Source organism: Periplaneta americana, chromosome 9 (assembly GCF_040183065.1).
Source record: "Periplaneta americana isolate PAMFEO1 chromosome 9, P.americana_PAMFEO1_priV1, whole genome shotgun sequence".
Classification (NCBI taxonomy): domain Eukaryota; kingdom Metazoa; phylum Arthropoda; class Insecta; order Blattodea; family Blattidae; genus Periplaneta; species Periplaneta americana.
Genome location: NC_091125.1, coordinates 56,188,560 through 56,212,585, shown reverse-complemented (window position 1 = coordinate 56,212,585; position 24,026 = coordinate 56,188,560). Strand labels below are relative to the sequence as shown.

The 24,026-nt window shown below is 37.8% G+C and overlaps 1 protein-coding gene across 2 annotated transcripts in view; it reads right to left on the bottom strand.

Moving 5' to 3' along the window:
• The window catches only part of SNF4Agamma (SNF4/AMP-activated protein kinase gamma subunit), a 1,170,361-nt gene that overhangs the window by 47,207 nt on the left and 1,099,128 nt on the right, over positions 1-24,026 (bottom strand). The gene's annotated exons all lie outside the window — the stretch shown is intronic.

The following is a 24,026-nucleotide window of genomic DNA, read 5'->3' as shown; positions in this document are numbered from 1 at the left end:
GACCAGTGTTCGATCCCTGGAATAGTCGTGATAAATCCGTAGTGAACTTCCGTTCCCTATTTCATTGTACTAACACTCTCCACCTCCCACTCATTTCATCTATCATATACAATAGTTAAAAACAGGCTGAGATGAAGTCTGGCGGTAGTATGGGTCTCCGATGCTGATATGGAATTTAGGAACTTGGGGTTACGGGTCCTGGGATTTATCAGGTATAGCTCGCGCAAGAAACGATTTCCGAAAAGCAATGGTGGCGTTGCTGTCTGTTTTGATGTGTGTATGTAGGCACACCGAGGGGGGGGGGGCGGAGGTACGAGCCGATGGAAGTACTATCTCTTCTAAGAAGATGAACAAATGAGGACATCGCTGTGGAAATAAAGAACGTAGCAAGAGAAAAATTCTAAGCTAATTAAACGCGCAACATATGTTTACGAAAGAACTAATAATACCGTGCGATACAAGACACGTATTCACATGCAATGGAACAAACTAAAGTCGTAATGTAACTATCACAACGCAAGACTGATTCTATCGATGTCATTTCTCTTCCGACTGTACTCTTGAATATCATTCAAGCTATCTCATGACCTTCCCTCTCGCCGCTCTTCCTTATCGCAGTGTTTGAATCGCATTCCTTCCGTCGGTAATCCGTGCTTGCGAGACCTATACTCGTCTAAAGATGGGAACTGTCTCTATCAGGACTGAAGTAGGATGACCCGCCTGTTAGCATCAGATTCACGAATGCTACCCAGACCAATTCTCGGAATGGAACGCTAAACGGACCACCGGCGTAGCTCAGTCGGCTGAGGCATTTGCCTGCCGATCCAGAGTTGAGCTCGGGAGTGGGTTCGATTCCCGCTTGGGCTGATTATCTGGTTGGGTTTCTTCCGAGGTTTTCCCAACCGTAAGGTAAATGCCAGGTAATATATGGCGAATCCTCGGCCTCATCTGGCCGAATACCATTTCGCTATCACCAATCCCATCGATGTTAAATAACCTAGTAATTGTTACAGAGCCGTTAAATAATCAAGTAAAAAAAAACACTAAACGCATGTATACGGCGCATAATGTGGTTAATATGAGGAAAAGTACATGGATCCATTCCGAGTCCGGCCATCGAAAAGCTAGCCAGCCCATCATTCATATCTATTTGCCCTGGTGATGGAACTTGTATATAATTCCGGAACGTTAAGATCTAGGACAGGGTTAAATACCAAAAGTCTATCTCTGAACATATTCACAATGAAAGCTTAAAAACGTATACAGACCTAACTACGTAGGAAGTTTAACTTCATACGAAAATAAAAGATGACAGTAAAATTTGAGGAATTATTAGCTAATATTTTCAATGTAACCATGTACGAAAGAGTACAAAAATAAAATTATACAAGACTCTATAACCTTTCCTGTGCTATTGTATGATATTTAAAGTTGGACTATTACAACCAAAGATAAATCCAGACAGAAATCCGCTGAGATGAAATTTGTGCCAAGAACAACAGGATACAATTGGTCAGACTTCAAACCGAAGCAAAGTACGCAATTTTGCAAGAACTGAAAGTAACCCACATTTTGGGGAAGAAAAATAAATGAACATATAAACCAATTGAATTGAACGTTTAAATTGAATTTCCAGATCAAGATTCCCGAAATTAATAATGAAATGTGTCCCAACGGAAGAGAACAGGGCCGTCTAAGAAGAAACTGAGGGAAGAATTCTAAGGCCAGAGCAGATGGACAGTAGTCGATATCTTTAACTGAAAACTCAATCAATATTGACGAGAAGGGAAGGGAAAAAAATGGGACTCTCTGCATCATAATCCACAGTTAATTCCCGATTTACCACGAAAATCGTCTGTAGCTGCATTTAGGTTGGCAACAACCCATGATTGTTTGGCCAAACACCTGCATAGAATTAGAATATATCAATCCCCTAACCGCCCATTGTGCAACTCAAACCAAGAAATGGATTCGGAACACCTCAAAATCTGTGCTTCAGTGGCTGACCATGATAATATCTTTGAAAAATATTGGAGTGCAAGAGGTCAAATGACTTTATTGTCAAACGCCTGGCATTAGAAAACAACAACAACGTATTGACGAGAAGTTGGAAATCTAGGAACAATAGAAACTAGAATAACAATTCCGATTAGGAATAATGAAAGTTCATGTTCAATCAAAAATTTTTCACAGAGATGTAACTCCAAGAACAGAGACGCTTAACTACACAGACTGAAGTTTCCGGCGGTGCCAAAGAATGAATCAATGAAGAAATAAAATATTTAAGAAGCAATTCGCATGCATTACAGTCGCATGGTTAAAAGGCAATAGCACAATCATCGTCATTGCGTATGATATCATAGAACGTGTGCCTTCGAAAATGACTGACGCCTTGTGTGCACCACCTTCCAGTACGAGTAATACCTTCTCAAGCATGCAGATCTTGTCATAAACGCCTCCCGCTGTTTCCACGGAAAATGGACGAAAACATGTACCTCAGCACAGCTTTTTAAATTATTTCAGAATGTCTCTAACGATCCATAATTAACTCCACAGTTAATATCGACAGCTAAAAAAACTTAATGAACCTGTTTCTACGAGACTTAATGCGGTGCGATCTCTGATTGTGGTTGGGTTGTTAAATCCGTCTGCCAAAGAATATTCAGGTTATATAAAGGAAGGAAATAAGCTTATACCTATTGTAATGGACACACATACCAAATTTGTTATTGCTATTCTAAAACTCATTTACTTGCATGTATGAATTCACAGTAGAAGATATCAGATGGCAGACAACATTGATACATGGTTCGCATGCGGAGACTAAGAGGAAGGCAGAAAATAGGAAAGATTGGAGAATGCTGGGTTATCAGTGAAAGACTTACTCTTGGGCAGAAAACTATGCATGAATGAAAGCTTAAAAAAATTATTTCAAAGTTGCACTATGACACTGAACTTCATCAGTAAATTTTTATGCCATATTCATTTACTCAATTACTTTATCTAATTTATAAATTATTATCATCATCATCATCATCATCATCATAATTACCTATCTTCAAGGACAGGGTATTTGGGTGTGTGTCATTATCTTCGCAAGATCATACATTGGCATTATTAGGGCTTGGAACCTTCTATCCTGTAATGTTAAATTTTCTCACTTCATTATACATTCTCATAGCACATATTATGTGATGGAATCTGCAATTTGTCTCGGATGCTCTAAAAGCATTTTTTTAACATGAACTTTCCTTAATTTTATTGAATTATGTTCATATAATTTTAATTGTATACGACAAATAATACCTCTGATTGAGGTTCTGGCTGATATGTAGGCCTACATCAATTATTTATCAGGCAGTACATCTCACTCGATATATGTCAGAGGAAGAACAATTGTTTGTATGCATCTGAAGTCTGATTAGTGAAATATGTTACTAGTCAGCGATGTATACAATGGAGGAGGAAAGGAATTGGTCACCTTACCCTATTACCTCTTGGCTTAGTTTCCTTATGAGTGATACCTTATTGGTGTCATTCTAGGTTGAAATCTGTCTTCGGACAGTTGACTAAACAACTACACAAATAAAAAGATAATTCGTTAATTTTATAAATAATGAATATAAAATCAATTCCTTCGTTAAAATTGAGAACAGTGAGTAATGTATAGGCCTAAATTTAAAATTTAAATTATGTTTTATTTAATGACGCTCGCAACTGCCGAGATTATATCAGCGTCGCCGGTGTGCCGGAATTTTTTTCCCGCAGGAATTCTTTTACATGCCAGTAAATCTACTGACAAGAGTCTGTCGCATTTAAGAACACTTAAATGCCAACGACCTGGGCCGGGATCGAAACTGCCTCTGGCACAGAAGGCCAGCACTATACCGACTGCGCCACCCAGGCCGACAGTAATGTATATATGTTTATTTTGTTGGGTTATTTTACGACGCTGTATCAACATCTAGGTTATTTAGCGTCTGAATGAAATGAAGGTGATAACGCCGGTGAAATGAGTGCGGAGTCCAGCACCGAAAGTTACCCAGCATTTGCTCGTATTGGGTTGAGGGAAAACCCCGGAAAAAACCTCAACCAGGTAACTTGCCCCGACCGGGATTCGAACCCGGGCCACCTGGTTTCGCGGCCAGATGGGTAATGTATATATAGTAAACATTTCATTATTCTATGTTTAATAGAAGCTGGGAAAATGGGGTATAATTTAACATTACTAAGACAGGGCCTACCCAATCACCTTGAGCATTAAGAAATACTACTAACACAATACAGAATGCAATAACACATGGGGCATATCCATTTTCTGTGGAAAGAGGGAAACAATTGAATTTGTTACAGGAAACTGTACACGATCATAAATATCATGATCAGTGGTCAGTATGAATCAAGTCCACTGTCTGAGGTAGTAAAGAAAAATATAGAACAAGATAAATGACCACTTCCCCCACCGGGGACCGAATATGGATACGATTGGTTGATAGCTAAACTACCGCTAATTGCGAGGTATGTATTATTATTATTATTATTATTATTATTATTATTATTATTATTATTATTATACAATGTGTATAGAATCAAAACAATTTTCCCCTTTTCGCACAATGAGCGTTCTGTCTTAAGAACATTGAGTAGCCCTGGGCGTGACAGGAAGAGCCAAGATAACGAACAATGCCGGTCGCTTATCGCAAACACAGAGCGCAAAACAGGCGCAGTTTCAATTAGAACGGATAGCACAAAAAAACCATGGGTACTTTACAATAGACTGTGGCGTGAAGACAACACGATGCTGACGCTGCAGAACTCAAAACATTAAGCTACTGGTCACTGTACTTCCATGTAAACTGCATTATCAGAAGGAGGGAAAAGGCAGTTTGAAATACGGTCGCTGCAGACTCATATTATGATCAAGTGTACAAGTGTTAATCGTCCAACATTTGCCTCTGATCTCAGTGGCATTAGTTTAGTGTTTAGGGATATTGCGGGAACTGTGGCGTTTTGTTTCTACGCCACGTTTATTTTTTTTCTTTTTTTCCTTTTCTTCCTTATCTTGCCTTAGTTCTATTCTTTTGTTATATTTTTATTTAATTTATTTGTGTTTTCTGCCTTTTCTCTCACTAGAGGGCAGTGCTTCTGCTCCCTGTATTTCCGGGTGTTCGAGGCTAACTGCAAGTGAGCTTCTGATTGGCTCTTTTGAATGAGTAATGGTCCTTACGTTCTCTCATGTTTTCCTGATCCGGATTTCTCCGGAGATCGACTAGCAGTCAACGCGCGTCATGCAGTAAGAAGATCTGGTCCGCACGCTGGTAGTGATATTTTCGTAGGGCCATGTTGATTGTATGAGTACATTTTCCTCGCTGAGAGTTACTCGGTTGGATTTTCTGCGTGTTAGTTTCTCTACAGTCATCGTTTATGAATTTTGTTAGAAGTGTGCATCCTCCGACTGAATTTGTGAGAAAGTTGATTAACTGTATTTTCTGTTCTAATTTGTGAATTAAGACTTTTACCCCGGAGATAAACATGTGTATGTTCCACGATTAGACAATCAGCTTTTGTGTGCAGTTTAGTTCGCTCGGGGTTATGGTTACTTTATTGTGGTATTTGTCATTTATTTATCGAGGTGGGACGTGGCTTTAACTTCTTTAATTTAGGGATTTAATAAATATTAGCACTTCGCTTTAGGTTGATTTATCTTCTCCTTTCCTTGCTATAGGTTGAAGTTATTTCATGATTACACTTTTATAATGTATAGTTGGTCATCCATCTCTTAATAGGGAAGAGGAAATTAAATTACTTGTATGTCGGGCCAATTGTCTTTTGTGTGTTATGCCACTTTTCTAGGGTGCCGATTTGTTAATTATTAAAGTGGCTTTAAACTGAATATTATTTTTGTTATTTATGCTTTGTTACCATAAGACAACCAAATTGTTTTCCATCTTTCGTTCCTGGTTTTCAACATCCATGAATTTGTTTTCCATCTTTCGTTCCTGATTTTCAACATCCATGATTGGATATGGGTACCAGAACCGTATCTTAGCACAGAGATTATCAGGTAGAAATATGAGACTCACTATGTTTTATTATTTCTGTATCACCCTGTATACATTTCGAATAATTTAAGAAATAAACTACAAACGATATCATTCGCAATGTCATAAAAAACAGACTTGTTACAAAACGCATAAAAAGTATAATTGGAAAGCATGTTTCATCTTTTTGACACAGGTTTTTAAATTGTAACACTAAAATCTATTATACTATACAGTGTAATGAAATTACGACCGTTACGAGCATTCCAGCATAGAACCTTAAATTCCAGCTCCGAACCATTCATTCCTTCTACATGGTGCTGAATCAATCACATTTACATAAAATATGTCTCTTACAGTCTAGCTGACTTTTAAACTCTGTGTTCTGTGCTTTGACACAAAAACGCAATGTGCATCAATTGAACTATTGATTGTAATTAGTGCATCCTGTTTATGTTGTCTATATACGTTTAAGATTATACAATATGGTAACTCGCTAGTTTACCTGCCACGCGAAATAAAACAATTTCCAACTTATGAAAAAGTGTAGTCCGCGTTACATAAGAAGCCATATCAAAATTAAGCTATCGGCCCACCCGCAACTCACTCATCTGAAGGTTTCTCAACGAAGGGGGTAGTGTTTGACCCAGGACATATTCTATGGCGTTTACAGTGTAGGTCTACAAAACAAATGTGGAGAAGTTTATCTCTGATTCAATTCGCCTTGCAATTCCCACTCCACCCCCAACTGAGCCATTACGTCATCATCTATAACAGCTCGGGTAGTTCAGAACGGACGTTAAATATGAATAGTGAACAGGCATTTTGTAACTCTTTCGAAATTGTGTGTTCTTGCATGGTTCTGATAAAATAATTTCTAATACATTTCTAAAATTTGTTTAACAGCTGCTAAGAGTTTAAAATACTAAAGCAATATTTATTTTCTATTGTACTGCATTGATTTAATAATCCAGAATGCCGGAAGGAATGCCACCATCATCCATGAAACTTGTTTTTCTATACTGGACTGCTGATCCTCTCTCAATCTATTGGTTATATTAAGAGTCAAAAGAATTTACTTTGTGTCTACTTAGCCCAAGTCGCCAGTCAGAAACTACACAGAGTGGTGCGAAATGCCGCTATTGCTGAGCTGGTGATAAATTTTAATTTACCTCGTATGGCTTTTTGATATGAATTGAACGTCGGTGCATATACTGCACGAGTTGAAATGAAAAAATAAAACCGTGGAATTAGTAGATACTATTTTGCGGTATTTAGTATATCTTCCAAAGAGTATACCTGCATGACAGTTGCCAAAATTCGTGATGATGCATGTACGATTCAACTGAATAATATTTATGTCTACAACAAATTCGTCCCAGATCACAAAAAAATACGCTCTCAATTAAGAAGAAAACAGGTGTTGTTTTGATTGTCTTCTTTGTAATGAATAGGCCTACATGTCCTGAACTCCACATATTTAATTTGATTTCATTAAGAATTAGATACTTTTAAATGAAATTGATTTGTGAGCATTAGCCGATTTTTATAGGTTACTCTGTGTGTATATAAATTGTCGTTTAGGCCTATCATAAAGTAGCATTAGGATATGAATTGTAAATAACTTTATTTCATTATAGCCTATTAAGCTTATTAATGTGCATGAAAATGATTTTTATATTTAAGTATGATTTTACTATTTTTGTCATTGTTTCATTATGTATTTCACTTCTGGTAGTGTGGAAGAGAAAGCCTCATGGCCTTAACTCTACCAGAATGAATGAATGAATGAATGAATAAATAAGTAAATAAATAAATAAATAAATAAATATTTATTGTGCTTATAACACGCTGAATTCTTGGTCCCAAACTGTAGCAATAGAATACCATAGCACTCGAGACATTTATTCAAAGATCGTAATAGGGAACTATCTACAATGCATAAGGCGTTGTACACACGTGGACAGATATAAGAACACAAGACGCTATCTTGTGCCTGAGAAAAGAACCCTTCCGTAAGAATAATGCAATGTTATCGACTACTCTGGCTCACGCTGTAACAAAAATTGTAGGAAAGCAACCACTGAATGAAATTTAATTTTTTTTTGTGGTAGGTATGGTGTGATTTAAAATAAGCTGATTTGCTTCTGGATTTACAAAGTGGGTATAAGAAATACTGTTGTTTCTGTGTTTTGTAACATATAAAATCACTATATTAAAAGGGAAGAATGGAGAATGCTGGCTTTGTATTGAATTGTATTTATTTACATTCCATTGGTATTCATACATCGCTTCACAGCTAGAATATGAAATGTGTAAAACAAAATCTTAATAGTACTATATGATTTTATAGTCACAGTCTAGTTGAAATAGAAGAGTTTTACAAAATTCCTATAGTCTACTAGTACAACACAAAGGTTTAGTATCAATACTTAGTATAAGCCAGAAATATTCATTATACGTTGTTGAACGTCATAAATCCACTTACAGAATAGAAGTGAAGGACCCGCCAGACCTTGGGCAAGAAACTATAAATGAATGAAGCAAGAGTGGTCCAAACGAGAAACATTTACAGTAGAGAAAAAACGTTGCAAAGATGACAACATAATTTCTCATTATACGTTTCATTAGTTTCGCAACAATTAAAATCTTTTTACGATGTTATGAGTGATATCGTTCACAGTTTCTTTTCTTGAACTATTATTTATAATATACGTCTAAATGAATTCAATACTATTCTCATAGGCTAAACAAAAAGACGAACTCGTTTTCTCAATTACGCACAAAGCGGTTACAAAATTTAGACATTTGACTTGATTTATAAACCATACGGTTTCAGTGGATGTACGTATTTCATTGTTGCAAACTTATATACAAATATATATATATATATATATATATATATATAAAATGTATAAATGTATGTATGTATGTATGTATGTATGTATGTATGTATGTATGCATGTATGTTTGTAATGTTCTCTATACAAATCCTTTAAAAGGCAGAGATATGTTCGTGTGCATTTACACCACGTGCACTGAGTATTTTATTTGTGTTCACTGTTGGAGATTGTCTAACCTCTAGGCGCTCTGGACTTTCTTGTCTCGCAGAAGTACCGTAACTGATCGACGAACATCCATTACAGTAGGCCTACTTAAAAATGAATTAAAATATGTAATCAATCAATCAATGTTGTAACAGAGCTAGCAAGTGTGACATTAAAGGACGCTCTGCGGGAAAGTCATTATTTTCAGAGGTAGAAAATGGGAAATCAGTGTTCAGTTTATGGAAAAGTTATTACCACTGTTAGAAAATTCCACTCAGAGCGTCAATATAAAACATACTATGGAGATGTCGTAGAAATGGATCGTGAAGCCATTCTGAATGATCTTCGTAATGATACATTTGCGATAGAAACAAGTTATTTAACCCTACTGTGTATCATGCATATGTTATGCTTTACTAGAAAAAATTTCATTTCAATTTCTTTTTCAGAGAAACATGACTTTACTTCGTACTCTGATTAAGTGCGCTGACAAATTTAGGTCAAGTTGATGTACTTGAAATTAAATAAAATGCGTACAGTATAAATCATTTAATTATTTAAACTATTAAAGCTACTTATTATACACTTCATTTCTTTCACATTGTTTCTAGCATCGAAACAACTCGCTAATCATTAACCCATCTACACGTATCGCTTCTGCTATAAACTGGTTTCGCGTGCATGAATCTGCCCAACACTGCTTTAAGGGATCCTGAAAATAAACGCATTGTTGCTCAATGAGCAGAATATTTGCGCGAAAAATGGCTACCACTACTTTTGGGTGAAGTTCCCCATTCCAAGAAGTTTTACTTTCTTTTAGTAACAACGCGTATCAACTGCCAGGTTATTTAGCGAAGATGGAATTTGTGATGAGATCGTATTTGGCGAGATGAGTTCGAGGACTCGCCATTGAGATTTCCCGATATTCGCCTTACAGTTTGGGAAACCTCGATGGAAAAATCGAGTAATCAGCCCAAGCGCGAATGGAATCCACAGCAGAGCGCAGCTCTGAATTAGCAGGCAAACGTGCCTACAGCTTGAGCTACGCCAGCGGCACGAATTGTTTTACTACGTTAAATGTTTTTGTAAAAATGAATCACCTGAGAGAATCACGATTGATTCTTGTTTCGATATAATCAATAAAAAGGTTTAACCGTGTACGAATATGTAACATAAAATATGGCAGAAAAATGGTTTGTTGATCGGTTGGTTGGCTGTGAATATCTTTAAGTATGGTCGGAAAGATTTTTACTAAACTTTGATAGTTTTGAGAAGTGCAAGAATTTCATTTCTGGTACGCCTATAGATAACTAGGGCAAAGTTCATTGCCTTCTTTCATTGGTAATTGGTGAGTATATTGCTAGGAGACATTTTGTACGCAAGCAACAAATGGCAGATGAATTTTACATGGATCCTTCTCATTCAAGGAAAGGATCGCCAAATGTACAGTAAATTTCCCTTCCCCTACCTGAACGACAAACAGTTTTATTTTCACGACTGACCTAAGCGTCAGTCTCTAGAACTACAGAGCGATCAGTAGCGTTCGGCCCTTACTATGAGAGTTCAGGCATAATCACAGTGTTACGTGCGTTTGATTTAGAATTTGTGAGTTGAATTATTACTCAATTCTGTACTATTAAAAGTGTTATCATTGTGCGTAAGTTATATTGTTCATTGTTTCCCCATAAGTCTAGTCTAGAACCAAGAGATAGCTATCGGCGTAGCTCAGGCGGTAGCGCTTTTGCTGATCCGGAGTTGGGTTCGGGCATGGATTTCATTCCCGCTTGGGCTGATTATCTGGTAGGTTTTCTTCCCAGGTTTTCCCAAACAGTAAGGTGAACATCAGGTAATCTATGGCGAATCCTCGACCTCATCTCGATATGAATTCCATCGATGCTAAATAACCAGTAGTTGATAAAGCGTCGTTAAATAACCAAGTAAAAAAATACAAAGAGTTATGCGGTATTTATGTAAAAATTCGTGTTGAAGTGTGGTAAGGCGATTAGTTATGAAAATATCATGGCAATTTTGTTACATGTAGGGAAACTTCGTTAATCTGTTAAACAGACATTTTAAAATCCTCAGCAAGACTTGTCACTAAACTTCTTAAATTAAAATCCTATAAAATCACAGTGGTAAACAAATTTCTACCATGCGATCAAGCGAGAAGAGTCCGATGTTGTAACCGGATATGCTTGCTGGAGAGTGCTGCTGATAGGAGAGTGGATCCTGAATTTATTATATTTTCGAACGAAGCATGGTTCGAATTACATGACCAAGTCATTTTACAAGACAACAGGTAAGTACTGGAGCGCAGAAAAACCCAAGCTTGTGAATGAAATTCCACTACATTGTGAAAAGATTTGTATGTGATGTGATTTCAGTGCACACCGATTAATAAGGACTATTTTTATGAACAGACATTGAGTGCCTGCAGTCATTCTTTCGGCAGGATTCTCCTACTGCACACACTGCTTACGAATCACTAGATCTTATTTCTGTAGTTTTTACGGCTAGAGTTATCAGTAATAGTTTGTGGCTCCCTCGCAGGCCGGATCTCACTCCATGTGTGTTTTATTTGTGCGAGTACACACGTGACAAAGTTTTGTTTTATTTGATTGGGTTATTTTACGACGCTGTATCAACATCTAGGTTATTTAGCGTCTGAATGATATGAAGGTGATAATGCCGGTGAAATGAGTCCGGGGTCCAACACCGAAAGTTACCCAGCATTTGCTCGTATTGGGTTGAGGGAAAACAACGGAAAAAACCTCAACCAGGTAACTTGCCCCGACCGGGATTCGAACCCGGGCCACCTGGTTTCGCAGCCAGACGCGCTGACCGTTACTGACAAAGTTTTGTAAGTGTAACTGTTATATAATAGAGGAACTAAAAGATAATATTAGTCGAGAAATTGATTTAATCTCACCTGAAGAACTAGTGTGTTAAAGGGAATTATCTACGGACGTATCAAGATGTAGCTGTTGAGGGACAACATTTTCAATAATTCTTGTAACACAGGTTACTCATTCTCAGTTTTAAATATTAATTTATGGTTTGAGCAGCAACAAAAGGGTTATATTGCGCGCTACTGCTAGGGGCAATGTTGGCTCCTTTTTCCGGCTTTCAAGGTGAGGTATAGCGCAGGCACGGAACGGAGTCTGATGGCACAAACGCTACTGACTGCTCTGTAGACATTGGTATTGCCCCCGTACTGTAGGACTACTATGATAGGTGGATCTACGCTACACCATAATGATGGTGGTTGAATTCTGGGGGGATAAACAGGACTACTCCGTGATAATTTATCCAAACATAGATTCTGTTGACCACAAATTTAATTTGAACACGGTAATCCAGCATGGAAAGCAGACGCTGCAGCAGATTGGCCAACGTGCGTCCGAACCGCAAAACTACTCTCCCGAAGGAAGACATGGTAAAGATTATATGATCCTTACAAATTGATCGCCCTTTACCGAGTCTGAACCCGCAAATCTCGGTCGTAATTGCAAGAATGGCTAACTACTAGACCACCGAGGAGTAAAGTGGTTAATTATGAAACAAACTCAACTTGGTAGCCGATACGAGGTGTGCGGTCTGCCTACTAGACAGGGACAAATGACAAGCAGAGCGAGCGTTTGAGCCAATAACAGTAATCTAGCAAGGCGGGGGACGGGCAACCGTATTGACAGACATACCGCCTTATCTCGCTCGCAGCACAGCGTACGTGCAATCAATAGCACGTAACATGCCTGTCCTAAACTGCTCGCTACCGCTGCTGCGACGCACGCATTAAAATAATATCACCCAAAATGCATAATAATTACTCGTAGAACTTCCAGGGGTTACATGTTTCTTATAAACGAGTTATTGATCAAAACTAGCACATTAATAAATGTAACACTATCGGTTCTCCTCTACGATTCAAATGCTAACATTTTCCGGTTAATGTAGTGGACTTGACTTCGATTCCCAGAAGACATTTCCTATAAGCATGGACTCAATGCCTGTCCTGTGTCTTGTATTATAATATGTTCATATTATTTTATTGCAAACTTATGAAATATGTTGAAGAAGCATAGAGAATTTTGACGGTGAGTGAATGATTTGGACATAACACCATATTGTAAATAGTTTTTGGGAAAAAAATCCAATTTTAGAAATAAATTCTCACATTCACTAAATTAGCAAGCACAAGCTGTAGCAGAAGAGTCAATAACTCAATCGCAGAAATCGAACATTAATCATTTATCAGTGACTGTATCAACATCATGCTGATAGAACACAGTAGATAAAAACGTAACAACGGAGGAAACTAATGTCATAAAACACGTAAAGTATCGGCTGATGTTTCGTACAAATTTAACATTTCGAGAATTAAACAACTTTTTATAGCAGAGGATTCTATCTTAAAAAAAATACTACTGGGTGTTCAGTTCAAAATGTGTCATGGCTCGCTGTATGTCGTCATGTGGCTATCCGATGAGCCTAGAGAATTCAATTCCTACACTTCCGCAGAGGCGTAGCCTATTACCTAAATGCGAGAGAAGTTGCCTAGCAAGTACGGCATTCATTCTGAAGATTACTTACCGATACGTACGGTAACGCCAATAGTGGCAAGAATGTGAACTGTTTGAAAACACGTACTGAAGTGAGTTTTTTTTCTTACTGTCGGGATATGGGGAGAGGGTTAAGACGATTACTTACGTATTTGTTGACATTAACTTCGACGGTCAACATGGCACGGAGCATTTGATTTGTGTTGTGGAATGTTGCCGTACGCAATCGATGATAACAAATACCCTGCGTACGACTTGCCCGCGCAAAACACAGTTCGAAAGAGGTTATGGTAGCACACAGACTTTACAGACCGCCATCTGTTGCTACGACATTCAAGTTATACCGTACACGTTCTCAAGTTCAGATTGAACGCCTTGAATAATAGGCAACTTCTCTGACATAAAAGCTGAAACTCGCTTCAAATCGCTGACTCACAACAGTGACGTCATGACACACTTTGAAATGAACACCCAGTAGTATTCTACGTGGCAACTGCAAGCTCCCGACTTCCATGTAGATTTACATCAATTTTTCTGAAACAATAATTTTCGGATATATACGGATCATAACGTATCATGTCACTTTACTTTATATATATATATATATATATATATATATATATATATATATATATATATATATAAATTCAAATATACAGAATAAAGAAATATAATTACAAAAACAAACAAAGATAAATACAAATAAAATAATACAAGCAATATAAAAAGAAGATACAGTAGTATTAACAAAATTTGAGACCGAATGAGCAGCGCTCGTGCTCGGTCGCAGTTCAGATATAATATTAAAATAAAAAATAATAATAATAATATAAATAAATAAGTAAAATAAAATAGGAACTAAAATATAATTACAGCGGCAATGGAATTAAGTATATACTATAATATTAACACTAGAGAAGAATAATATAAAGTATCAAGATTAGCCTACATTAATTTTGATTAGTCTGTCATTATGTATATTGTTTTTTTATCACACACAACTCATTAATTTTCAATAAAATTATTATACTCCATATTTCACTGCATAATTCCAAAACTCGCAGAAATTGAATAAAAATTCGTGCGACTATTTCGCTCATGTACCAACTGACCAATGGAGTATAAGAATCCATTGAATTTCAACCAATTAGATCCATCACCGCAATAACCATTGTTCATATTATACTTACTATAAGCAGTAACATGAGGTGCTGTCAGGTAGTTAAAAGAAGGAGAACAATGGCAAAGGAAGCTTTTAATAGAGCATCTTCTGCAGACCTTTAGATATGGAGAAGAATGGAGCCTATGAAATGGATGGACAGAATAAGAAATCAAGCTGTCTTGGAAAGAGTGGGTGAAGAAATAATGAAGCTGAAACTGATCAGGAAGAGAAAAATTGGCTGGATCACTGGGTGAGAAGAAACTGCCTTCTGAAGAATGCACTGGAAGGAATGATGAATGGGAGAAGAGTTCGGGGCAGAAGAAGATATCAGATGACAGAAGACATTAAGATAGTATATGATCATATCCGGAGACTAAGAAGGCAGAAAATAGGAAAGATTGGAGAATGCTTGGTTTGCAGTGAAAGACCTGCCCTTGGATAAAACACTACATGATATGATATATCATATCATGTTGTCACTTTAGTCTTATCGCTAATAATTCCTTGTTGTTTCCCGCTTGCAAGTCTATGTAAGTATTAAAAAGACAATGAAAAGTGTAGTGTGTCCATATACGAGTAAATCAATGAAGAACGACATAACATAATAAGTACACCCAACATTCTTTTTGCACAATGTCACTTCAATAATTGTACATTTAATTAAATTATCATTTTAACTTCATTGTGTTTATAATGGAAATGAATACATTCATTATTCGTTTGTTTCTGTAATTTACGTGTAGTTGTTAGAGTACATAACACTAAATGGTCCTGGTAGAATTTTTAAATAAATTTTCACTCAACACAGTAGGCCGTGACAGCGAATGAAGTAAGATATAATGCAAGTTAATCAAATAGCTTGTCCCATAACAGTATGCGTTTATCATACACCGTGTCCTGCTTAGAGGGATCGAGAAATAAATGCTAATCATTTAAAATCAGATGAAGATATTGTTTTGATTTACATCTGACAAGATGCAGAAACTGTCCAAGTTTATGCAATGGTTTAAAAACAGTTGAATGTTCATGCGGATGCGCATGCGCACTAACATTTATCATGGAAACAAGTCTGGCGCCATTCAGTAGAACATTCCCTCATTGGACCATCCTTCTTCATCGAGGCGACAGTCACAGGGAATGTGTATCTGGAAATGTTGCAGAACTTTTGTTGTTGATCAACTCCTCTCAGAATCGGTTTTCCACCAACATGGGGCTCCACCCCGATATCATGGAACAGTGCGTGGCTTCTCGAATGCAAACTTTCCCAATAAGTTGATCGGAAGAGGAGAACCCTTGCCTGGCCACCTAGGTCAACCGACTTGACGCCCATTGACCTTCCTCTGGGGCTTTGTGAAAAGTATGGTGTACCAACGTGGTACAGTTGACACTTTGGAAAAACTGAGACAACGCAATATAAATGCAGCTGCGCTAATCACTCCACAAATGTTATGGAACACTTGGCAGAAGGTTGAGTGCCTTTTAGATGTCTTCAGGGTAGCTCGAGGCGCACACATCGAGTTGCGCTGGCCATTCTCCGAGACTCGGAGAGTTTTTACATCAAGTTATACAAAAAGTTATGTCATAAAACCATTATTTATACTTTAAATTAGCACTTATTTCTCGATCCCTCTAAGCGGGACAAGGTGTATTTATTTCCTAGATCATTTATTTATTCTATTCACGAAAAATTCCTATTAAATATCACGCAAGAGTATTTCCTTTGGACACATTCACGACTGCTGAATTTATCGACAAAATGAAAAAAAAAAAAAAAACTTATGATATCGCCTATGACAAAAAATCATTCTATACTCGTAAAAATTCATGGTCACGGTGGTTCGAAGGTGGATCACCACATCTAACAGAGATAAAGACTGTGGGTAATGAAGTTCTTCGAAGACAACTCTAAATTTGTCCAGATGTCGGAATAGCCGAGTGGTTTAATTAATACAGATTGAGCAATAACCTTATCTAAATACATAAATAAATACGTAAATAGATAATCAATTAATAAGTAAATAAATAAAAATACAACATTGTCGTGGTTAAAATTCACTTTTAATTTCACAGAGGGCGACTCTATACAGATAGAACCAGTTTATAAGTAGCTGTCTCTCCCTCTCTCGCAACACGCCCTCTTTCTAGAACGAGCACTTAAGGACATAGAGGTCGGCTCTCATAGGGACGTTACGTTAGCAATCCAATAACGTTTAACCACTAATGGTCCGCCATTTATTCCATTTCACAAATGGCTACTTTGGTGGGTGCACGTAGCGTATACTCTTAGTTCTATGGCTATGGTCACTCTGCTTCTTCGACTGGTCGCAGTCTTGGTGTCACAGAACCAAATGCGACACGGTGTGTGAAACAAGGTACTGTTCACGAAAAGATACAAAAGAGTTAAGCTGGTGTAGAGAAGTGGTCAGCATGTCTGACTGCGAAACTAGCGAATCCGAGTTCAAAATATTGTTGGTTTTTTTTTTTTCTAAATCAATTCGGCGTTAGATTTTCGGGCTCATTTCGCCATCATTAATTTCAACTTCATTTACCATCATTCAGTAATTTCAGGTCAATAAAAATGCAGTGGGATGTAGTAATACAGATGGCAACGTTCTGAGGAGGTTGCAGATCTGTAAGAGAGAAGTAGGGGAAATAAACGCGAACTTTGTCAGAACTCAACGTTGTGTAAGCAGAGCCGATAGATGGCACCAAATAACAAATTACGATACTTACAGGAATGCGATCCTACGAACTTCAACAATCATCCCTACGATAAATGAAGGCTCCGGCTTCGTGTAAGCCTTCGGGCCTCTCCTCCGTAAAGGAAAAAGATTCATGCCTTGTGGCAATTGTGAAAAGAGAATTCTTTCTATCTGCTTCTGAAGTATAGTCTGCTATGAGATTATACCAAACTCTCATAAAATAAAACATATATGCTTCTGGGTGTCCAAAGATCAAAATAGGTGCTGAAATAATTGCTATATTATTAACTGACTCTCATCCGTACAGCAGAACGTAAGAAAGTCCACTTTGATTCTGCGGTGGCTGAGTGGTCAGACCTCCAGCCTGTCACGCTGGCGGCCCGGGTTCGAGTCCCAGTCAAGCCTGGGATTTTTCATTGAAAAAAAAAGCGATAGTGACACTTGTGGCAAAGTCACAGTTGAGGTTCTTCCCGGGGTTCTCCCGTTTTTCCACACATTAGACATCTACATCATTCCGTCACCATTTTTCCATTTCGTCATATTCCATAGCAATCTTCGATCGCCGGCTGGCTGGGGGGTTGCCTGCTCGAAACTTGGGTACGCAGCGAACCTTAGTGTAGTCAGCCGGTGTGGGTTTGGGAATGCGCCTAGCTTGAAGGTTAGAGCAATAGATCGTAACAGGTCGCAGTGCTGGGCCATAGTGCCCCTCTCCTGTAAATTACATTCCTTTCCAAGTCCGCTTTGAAGAACAAGACATACCGCTTGACATAATATGCCGACGACGACATTATGATGTTCGACCAGTCGAGAGTAGATCCCAATATTCTCTAATGAAGTTACAACAGCGAAGTGGTACGGAGGACTGGTGCGTAACAATGCGGTAACCGATATAGCAGGAGTGACAAACTCACAGCTGAGAGGAAGTCGATAGATTCTATCCACTCCCATACACATACACTACAACGGGAGTAAATGCATGCTTGTATGTTATCTTTGGCGGGTTTGTTTCACAGATATCACACGTGTTATTTCATTTCGGTCAGATAATTTAAATAATCTTTATTATTGCAAAGATTTTATCTCATACACCAGGGCCGGCAAGGAATACTCCTCGCTTTGGCAATACAGAACTGGCGCGTGCCCGTATGGGAACACAGCTGAGTCACTGAGGTAACTGCAGTGGTGACGTGAACTAGGGCTGTACAGTTATGCTGTACATTACAGCGTATTCCGAATCTCACCGGTCCGGTGGCATCAATGACGTCACGTTGCAGCGAAATAAGGAACAAAACTGCTGGAAGAATCGATGCTGTCATGGCGACTGTACAAGTTGTTTTCTGTGCTACGCTAGCAAAATTTTGCGAAATTTTCGTACTCCCATCTCGTTCAAAGAAAAGAGAGCATAAACAATTTATTTCTTGAACCGGTAGTAATAACTGGTCCGTTGACTTGTTCGCTCATAAGCCATTAACATATTGTTTTTACGTTGTGCTCATTACAAACAATACAGCAGAACTAAAGCAGAACACACCGCCATGACACAACAGTGCACGATGTTATTCGTCTGCTAATTCCCGCCCTATACAAGAACCAATCAGATTCACTGATGGCGGCTGATGGAGACTGCCACCACCTCTGCAAGTTGATGGCACGGGTCAACACCGGTGGAGCATCAATGACGTCATCGGTGGAATTCGGAACACCGTGATGCCATCGGATTGCTCACCGGTGAGATTCGGAATACGCTCTTAGCGCCGCGGTGGTGGAAGGTCATGCTTATATGTATCTTATCAGTAGTATCACTGTTTGTGTGATTGTAAATAAACTGTACGTAACTAATAAAAATAAGCAGTAACTAAAGAAACAAACTAAATTAACAGAGACTAAACCCCTGGTAGAGGGGCAGAGAAGGCCTGACGGCCTTATCTCTACCAGGTTAAATAAATAAATCTAATCTAATCTAAACATGTTTATTCAACTAGTATTAAATTATAATACTCTTTACTATGTTTGAATAGTAGTAGTAGTAGTAGTAGTAGTAGTAGTAGTAGTAGTAGTAGTAATAATAATAAAATAATAATAAAATTATAGTAAAAAAATCACAGCTTTTACGTTAAATCTTTTGTCAAAGAAAACAACATCACAGTTTGTAAATCTACAACTTCATAAACAACATAAGCGTACCTAGCAAAAAAGCACATTATAGTAAAAATAATTAACGTAACAGAAACGAATACATAAATTTCATACACAGCAACATTTTTTAAAATCAAAATACAAAATAATAATAAATATATCTCATTTCCTTAAAAAAATTTACAAAGGTCTTAGATTTCTTTCTTCCTCTCTCTTTTAATAATATTTTCAACGGATGGTGTAAACAACTTCGATACAGCAAGCCTCTCTACAGCTCTTAACCAACGAAGTGCAATCCATTACACTTGCTCTTAATTTGTCTTCATTCTTTTCGTTCTCGATATTATGTTTCTGGATCGAACTTTAGAATGTTAAACATATTAAATACAAATTGGAATAATACCACTTAGCCTTACGTCCCCACTTAGTACATTAAGTTCATCCTTTTATCATTAATGATGTCTCTATATTTTTCAGCATGGAACACATCATAATGCCGCTTTAAATGATATTTTCTGCACCTGACATGTTTTAACGAATAAGGCACTGCCATCTCCCTACTTTGATACTTTAAAAAAGAATAATAATTTCCAGTCATGGTTAAACTCAGTTCCAGGTTTCTGCTTTGCGACATCCATGGAGATATATAGTAGATACTTCACCCCTGATCTGTACGAAATGAACTCCCTACTCTCACCTTCAACGCTACCTCAGATAGGGGTAGCAGTCCTGCTCGAGAGGGAACAAACCTGTTTTCATTTGCCCGTACGGGTAAAACGCTCATACGGGAAGCCAATTGCCAGCCCTGTCATACACAATCAGACACTGCGTTTGAGTTAGACGTTAATAAATTTATAAATAAATAAATTACAATTAATTTTATGTCGTGATGAATAATTCTCACTCTTCACCAGTTTGTCAATGACTAGTTCAAGGCCACATGAACTTAGTCCCAAAGCACTTATCTAGTGAAACATGTTGCCAGAACGCGACACGTATTTGATAATGTTTATTTTAGAATAATTGCTCATATGAATAGGTTGAGTCAGACATACAAAGTAAACGTCTTGCAAATGAAAGCAGTTCAGGGAAAGCCTCGCCTCATAAAGACCTGTGTAATTCAAGACCTACCTTACCACGACACCTAATCAATGCATTGTTTTGTACGTACTTGTATTACTTAAAACTATGAAGGTGCTGGAGCGTTTGCCGCGTGGAATGACAGAGTCGCTAAAAGGACACAGTTTTTTCTCTCCCCAGATTTAAATTTTAAAAATATCTCATGAAAAGTATCTTTTTTATTTCAAATTGGTTATTTTCCGACGCTTTATAAACTGCTATGGTTATCTAGCGTCTGGGTGAGATGAAGGTGATAATGCCGGCGAAATTAGTTCAGGATCCAGCGACGAAAGTTACTCGATATTTGCCCTTACTGGATAGAGGGAAAATCACGGAAAAAACCTCAACCAGGTAGGCTAACTTGTCCCAACTAGGATTTGAACCCGGGCCCGCTCGTTTCGCGGTCAGGCATGCTAATCGTTAGTCCATAGCGGTGGACGAAAAGTCTCTTGAAGTTCAATAAAATCATTTTATTTATATCGAAGATATGAGTATACATAATACATCTACATATGTAAAAATATTAATCTTATTCCTTGCGGAATTGGTAAGCAGAAGCATTCATTTCAATCAGAATGTAATACTACCACAGTCTACGAAACTCATTACGTAGGGAATATACATCCATAGACAGTTGCTAACCACTAGGATCGCTACTATCGCCTCATTACAGACAATGCTAAATAGTACCGGCACAGTCTACTGTTTCTAGTACCCTCAACAACTCAAGCTTCGTGACTGTATATACTAGACTGTGATACTACCACAGTCTAGTATATACAGTCACAAAGCTCAATACGTAGTAAATATGCATCCATAGATAGTTGCTAACCACTAGAATCGCTAATATCGCCTCATTACAGACACTGCGAAATAGTACCGGCACAATCTATTGTTCCTAGCACCCTCACAATTCAAGCTTCCTGACTGTATATACTTGACTGTGATACTACCATGTCATTGCACCAAAGTAGGCCTAGCTACAGTACCAGAATGTAATGTTGATGTGTCTGTTTTACTTCGCTCGAAATAAGTTTGTGGAGTTAAAGGGGAAGTTATGACGTAACGCTCCGAAGAGGGGCATTTTCCCGTCCCTAAATATAACTAACGTCAGGTTCTATGTAAGGGCTGAATTTCGTGGGGATAATAGAATCCTGGAGCGAATTTATGGAAAGTCCAGAAGGGAGATCTACCTTAAAATTCTAGAGTTTGTTTTAGTCGTATCTCCCAGAGAACGGAATCCCGATGGATAAATTCAATTACTGGCAGATAATCGTACGACTCATCGGGCCGTTGCCATTCAGAATACGTTTGGTCGAGGAAGTAACAACTCACTGATACCGTTGCCTCCAACATCAACTGAACTCATCTTCATATAACGCGTTTTGGTATAGATGAAATGGACTCTTCAAAATTCCGATCGCAGGAGAACTGCGGATCATGGTTGAAGATACCTGATACAGAAGTCAAATTATTTTCAACATCTCGCCGATTCCACCTCCTTAAGATTAAGATCAGACACGAGATATATTCTAGCCATTACTAATTTTTGTGCTTTCTTTTCTCTCTGTCGTCAAAATAGGGACCAAGCTGTGTATTAAAAATAATCATTTCTTTTCTTTTTAAGCCGCAAAAATAAAACACTCAATTTTTAGTAATTTGAATGACACGAGTAATAACATTCTGATGCATGGAAAAAATAAATAAAAAAGGAAGATTCGAACCCAAATGTTTCTCACCCTACATGTATTCCAACATAATAATTCGAATGCTTGGTCATAAAGGCAGACAACACTTCCCTGTCTGTCTAGTGGTTTCTCACTTTAGACACCACTTACAGTAGAATTTTACGAATTTAATTAGTCGTACCTGTTGTAACTCAGTCGATTGAGTTTATTTCGTCTTTAGGTGTCTGCCACATCTTCATTGTCATCATATTATATAAGAGGATCAGGAAATATTTTTTTCATTGTTAGCCACCCTTTTCTTGAAAGACTCTACACTGCACCAAATAGGCGCCTGTCGAAAATCAGTATCCGGTATCTGGGACGCTGAAAACTATAAACTCGAAATACATTCTTGTACCATCACTATACCTTTCTTATATCTCGTATAACAAAGAAAATTTAAACTTGTGTGCGATTTGTCCGTGCCAAGTCTATGACATGGAGAGAAAGTTCGATAATGAAAGGAAATAGAAAAACAACAGGAAGAAAATTATATATTATTCTTTAAAACTTGTATAAAATAAATAATCGAAGAAGAAATGAGGATGAAAGAGGCAAAATACTTCAATAAAATATAATTGAAATACATAACCAAATGAATCATGCACCTAAGGAACGTGAAGTTATGAGTTACCTTGATACGTAACAAATAACAATACATAACTTATACAGGTTGCGACAACGCCTGTGAGTCACTGTCATCAGGTATGCAACACGTCAATCATATTTCAAACAACCATTAAGAGATAAATCACAGCAAAAATAAAGCGATACACCTTAATTTATTTCAGCGTTAAATAGTAACGGATAATATAATATAATATAATATAATATAATATAATATAATATAATATAATATAATATAATATACCGTTGCTGTTAAGTCGTTGCGCTGCAAGCAAGGTCGTGGGTTCGGTTCCCGATGTAGCCATAGATTTTTTTCCACTATCTAATTCTTCTGGCCAAACTATAGCATAGAGGTTCACTCAGTCAGGGTTTTCCTTGGAGGGTAAAAATGGCGAACATGTGGGACTGATATCCTACCTCCTAACTAATACCGATTGTCTGCAAAGCTGGAATGCTTCACCTCCCACCACTGTGGGCCTTCATGGCCTGTAATAGAGGTAACTTTACCTTACAATGTAATGTATTGTATTGGCTACAGTGCTAGCGTGCTAACCTTCCATTCAGGTCGCCCAGGTTGGATCCCCGGGGAGGTCTGGGTCAAATTTGTGGACAAAACAGATGTTGATTAGGGTTTTCTCGGGGTACTCCCGTTTCCCTCTTTCATCCTACCAACATTCTCCACTTTCCCCCATTTAGTCTGTCATCTGTAATAGTAAAAATAGGCTGAGGTGATGTCTGGGGGTTTCCGATGTTTATCTAGGTTCAACGGGCTTGGAGTTTCAGGCTCGTCAATAGATTTTTTAAATTTTAGTTGGTTATTTAACGACGCTGTATCAACTACTAGATTATTTAGCGTCGATGAGATTGGTGATAGCGAGATATTTGGCGAGATGAGGCCGAGGATTA